Source organism: Argentina silus (assembly GCF_951799395.1).
Source record: "Argentina silus genome assembly, chromosome: 3".
Classification (NCBI taxonomy): domain Eukaryota; kingdom Metazoa; phylum Chordata; class Actinopteri; order Argentiniformes; family Argentinidae; genus Argentina; species Argentina silus.
Genome location: NC_139657.1, coordinates 8,739,702 through 8,744,701, shown reverse-complemented (window position 1 = coordinate 8,744,701; position 5,000 = coordinate 8,739,702). Strand labels below are relative to the sequence as shown.

Below are 5,000 nucleotides of genomic sequence, written 5' to 3'. Positions count from 1 at the left end.
CACAGGGTCAAGGTTCAACTGAAGTGTCTGAAGTGGTTAGACCATCACAGAGGGACATACAGTAGCTGTGGAGGTCCTCTCTCCACTTCTGCAGCAGGCCTTTGGAGATGACTCAGAAAACAATCCATAAATGATAACTGATCTGCTCCCTCCTCCCTACGGGGATGAAGTCAGAACACGTCAATGCAAAACAAAACCCAAAACCATACAATAACTATATTGTTCCAATTCCGAAGACCTGATTAACAGGTAAAGTGGCATGTCCCACCAAAAACAAGCTTGCGGAGTCGTACAGTTATGTGTGTGTGTGAGTGTGTGTGTGTGTGTGTGTGTGTGTGTGTGTGTGTGTGTGTGTGTGTGTGTGTGTGTGTGTGCTTTAGTATATGCATACCTCACTATGGTAGTTAACAGAGGGACCAGTTCCAACCTGTACTGTCACCTGGGTGGGTTCCTAACAACTTCAGTGTGTGTCTGTGTCTGTGTCTGTGTCTGTGTCTGTGTCTGTGTCTGTGTCTGTGTCTGTGTCTGTGTCTGTCTCTATGTCTGTGTTTGTGTCTGTGTCTGTGTCTCTTTCTTGCGTGTGTGTGTTTGTGTGTGTTAATGCACCAAATTATCCTTGTTTCTTTTGCTAGGCTCACAATACTCGTGTTGAATGGTTTGTTTCCATGGACACTAGTCTTGTGGACTGTCCTCACACACACCTGAGCTGTGTGTGTGTGTGTGTGTGTTGCGTTGACATGGTAATGCCTCAACTCGACTCTCACACACACCGTCAAGCGTTAAAGCAGTGGAAAAGAGCAAGCGTCTCCAAGTCTCTCTGTGCCAGTCTGGCTCTGTATGCGTCTCTGTTTATAAAATAAGCAAGCTGCTCTCGAAGCAATTAGCTGTTTCCTTTTGAGAGTGGAAGAGTATACAGTAGGATTATACTAACACTCACACACATGCAGGCACACACACACACACACCTGTCTGTTGGTGGAGTGTTTTGATGGCTTAAAAGCGTGGGATCTACTCTCTGTTTGTTCAGCTGACTCATCAGTGTGTGTGTGTGTGCGTGCGTGTGTGTGTGTGTGTGTGTGTGTGTGTGTGTGTGTGTGTGTGTGTGTGTGTGTGTGTGTGTGTATGGAGAGAAAGGGGTGTGTCACTCCTTCGATACCCATCATTCACTCACTTTAAGACCATAACAGCCCACATTTTGTGACATTTTTATGATTTGTACTGGCTTAAAATATGCAGGCTTGAACTTTAGCCCTAATATTGTTATACAGCTTTGACATAACTGCATAGGTCATGAAAAAGTAGTGCAGACCTTGTAACCGAAGGATAAAGTGGAAAACTGGAATTACTGTTTCTCCAACTGACCCACTGGAAATGTAATATTCAAGGAGTATCTCTCCCTCTCTCTCTCTCTGTCTCTCTCTCTTGTTCTCTCTCTCTCTCTGTCTCTCTCTCTCGTTCTCTCTCACTGTCTCTCTCTCTCTGTCTCTCTCTCTCTCTTTCCCTCTCTCTCTCTCGCACGTACACACACATACTAGACACACACACGCACACACACACACACGCGCACATGCACACACGCACACACACACACACGCGCACGAGGTAGCATGGGTGAAAGGGTCACTGGTAGCAGTGTTATTGTATTGTCATAGAGGGGCTTACAGTAGTGATGATTGATCACCACGGCAACAGAGGAACATATCTGGGACAGAGGTTGGGCTGGGCTGGAACAGCGGTTTTCACCAGAACCTTTTATGACCAGTTATGACACAGTTTACATTGTTATGTCTTTAAACTGTCTTCTATTAAAATTCCATGAATCATAATGCGAGAACTGAACAGCTAAATAACACATTGCACAACGAGTATCCCTCCCTTAGACACGAGGACCGAAGACCTCAGCTTGCATTGTTCATACCGAGACTTTGGCTCAGTGGGCTAACCTGTTTAGACCTTTGCTCCATACCCGGTAGGTCACACTCCCTTTGGGCTGGGTCTGTTACTGTAAAGTTCACCAGAGGGGAGAAATGGTATGTATGGTTTGCTGTGATGAAGTGATGATGGATTACCTAGAAGGCCTTGGGATGGGGAGTCAGTCTGACCGAGGTTCTGTTCTCCCTGCCTGAGCTCACCATGAGGCCTGTGTCTAGATGTGTACTCATCAGGACAGGTACTGGACTGGTCCCCTGAAACCAAGAGGGAACCAGCAGACAATCCACCCCACCCCTGCTCTACGCAACCCCTGGGTGTGTCGCTGGAGGTGTTTGTGTGACGGATCCCTTACCCTGCATTTTCTATTCTCGTAGAGATTTGGAGCACAGCGTTCCACTCGAACACTGTGTGTGTGTGTGTGTGTGTGTGTGTGTGTGTGTGTGTGTGTGTGTATGTGCATGTGTGTGGTGCGTGCGTGCGTGCGTGCGTGCGTGCGTGCGTGCGTGCGTGCGTGCGTGCGTGTGCTCTCACTAAAAAGTGGTATGTGTTTTCGGAGAGAGTGTGCCAAAGAGCAGGATGAAGAGCACTTCAGGGAATCTGCCTCTAACTAGAAGCAGAAGGTCTCTTGTCTTTCTCTCCCTCTCCTCTCCTCTCTCTCTCTCTCTCTCTCTCGCTTTCTCCCTTCACCTTTTTCCTCCTCACACCACCTTATTGCGTCTTTGTTCACCTCTCTCTCATCCCTTCTCCTTTTGTACTTTCTCCTTCCCACTCTTCCCCCTTCACTCGTCTTCCCTTTTTCCTCCCTCTCTTTTCTTTTCTCTCTCTCTCCCTCTCCTTCCTCTCTCGGGCTCTGACATATAAACACACTTCAGAGAGGGAGGCATTCTACCTACTGAAACATTCATGAGCTGTCCTGTTATTTACTCACAGAGAGAAAGAGAGAGAGAAAGACAGAGAGAGAGAGAAAGAGAGAATGAGATAGAGAGAGAGAGAGAGAGAAGAAGAAGAAGAGAGAGAGAGAGAAAGAGAGGGAGGGATACAGTTCAGATCCATTCTGCATCCCACACCTAGCAGCAAGGGTTTCATTTATCAGGAGTTAATGACAAGGCAGGTTCTGATAAGGTGGTGTACCGTGTTTGTTCTGGTAAGTGGCTCCAAAATGAGTTGGAATGGAAGTGAAATCGTTGTTGTTTGCTGATGTTAGCATGTGTTCTGACTACAGTATCACTTACTGTAGGACCGGGGTCATATGAGCTTATATTCACTCAGTTTACCACACGTGTGTACGTGTATGGAAGAGTGGAGGGAGTGTGTCACGATTGGTCCTGTCAAACCACATCTGTCTGAAGGGAAAGGAGGGGAGAGAGAGAGAGAGAGAGAGAGACAGACAGAGAGAGAGAGAGAGAGAGAAAGTTGGAAGGAGACAGGGAAATAAAAGAGGACGGGTGAGAGACTGAGGTTCCTAGAATTACAGGGGTGTTACAGACACTCATCTCAACACCCCTCTCAAGACACAACACACACAACTTAATGCGGTTACTTTGCGCCTGCAGTCTCCTTCCCTCGTTCCCTCATTCTAACAACATATTACTGCCTTCATACCGATCCTTCGTCTCCCTCTTTTAGTCTCCCCTTTCTCTCTGTCTCACAACATTTTCAACAAAATGTCAAAGTCATTTCTCTTCCTCTCTCCTCCATTTCGCCTCTTTCCCTCGCACACCATTCAGGTGGTCAACGGGGGTGTGTGTGGGGGAAGGGGGGGGGGGTTTCTGGGTGTGAGAGTTCTATTTTCCCCCCGTCTACAGTGCCACTGGTGAGATCAAGGTCAGTTCACCCAAAGTCGCCTGTGACACAGCAAAAAAAAACAACTGCCGACTTGGCTGTTTCTATAACCAGACGACGACGATGACGTCATGGTTGTTTATGGTGGTTTCAAGTCGTTCTCCAGCTTCTTTGGCTGGCTGGCTGGACATGATATAATCAAGTGTGATCCTAAGAGTTTTTTCTTTCCACTGTGAGTGAGTTGTGTGGTTCCAGTCCAGCCTGCTTGGCTGGCCATGGTCAAGGTCAGCTTCCCCCCCCCCATCCCCCCCCCCCCCCCCCCCGCCCAGCCAGATGGTTCGGTCATTGGCTCTTCAAATTGGCACTGGCCTGTCCGGGCTGAGATGGGGTTGGCAAGCAGCTGCCCACAGAACAGCCCTCGCTCTCCTCAAGCCCCGTGCTGCACCATAACGCCCTGGCTGGCTGGGGCTTTTCTGTTAGAGTGTCAGGGGGTTCAGGGAACACATTTTGTTGGACTCCATTGAGTGTGAAAAAAGACAGGGGAGAAGGTGAGACTGAGAGAGAGAGAAAGAGAGAGAGAGAGAGAGAGAGAGAGAGAGACAGAAAGGAAGAGATGAGGAGATGAGGAGAGAGGGAAAGACAGACCTCAAACTGGCAGCCAGTGCATTCTCAACCCAGGTCAGAGAGAGAGGGAGATGTTGAAAAAGGTGGAAGAGAGGAGAGACAGAAAGGAAGAGATGAGGGGAGAGGGAAAGAGAGTCTGGCGGCATTCTCAACCCAGTCTCTGAATTAATACTTTCCGGGGGATCGTTTCTTCAGGCCAAAGAAAACGTTCTGTGTGGTCATATTATCTAGCTATACTGGCAGGTAAACACAGAAGGCAGAACGCTGCATAAGGAAGTTGGTGGGGTGTTGAATGTATGAACCACCAGCCTTGCAACCTGAACATTGCTGGTTTCGAATCGTGCTCAGGACCTATTTCTTTCTGGTGCTAATTCTTGCTATTTATTGTTGCTTATCCTAATGTTTACCAATTCCTTCCCCTGACAACTTCGCTTCACCTTAACCACTCAACGTGAATGCCTAATACTACCTCACCGCCACGCAAGTCCTAATTCCCCAAACTCTCAGTAACGTATCTCGCAGTTCACGTAACCGTCACGCAACAGTTATCTTTCGTTTTTGACGTATCTTACAGCACCACAGGTGGTCGAACGCTGGTATAGCCAGATAATATGCGCACACAGACCGTATTCCTTGGTCTGCAGGAGCATTCCCCCACCCTG

At 48.1% G+C, this 5,000-nt stretch overlaps 1 protein-coding gene across 2 annotated transcripts in view; it reads left to right on the top strand.

Moving 5' to 3' along the window:
- Nucleotides 1-5,000, top strand: part of sema3ab (sema domain, immunoglobulin domain (Ig), short basic domain, secreted, (semaphorin) 3Ab) — a gene marked incomplete at both ends in the record, with an annotated part of 28,214 nt that overhangs the window by 5,811 nt on the left and 17,403 nt on the right. The window lies entirely within an intron of this gene.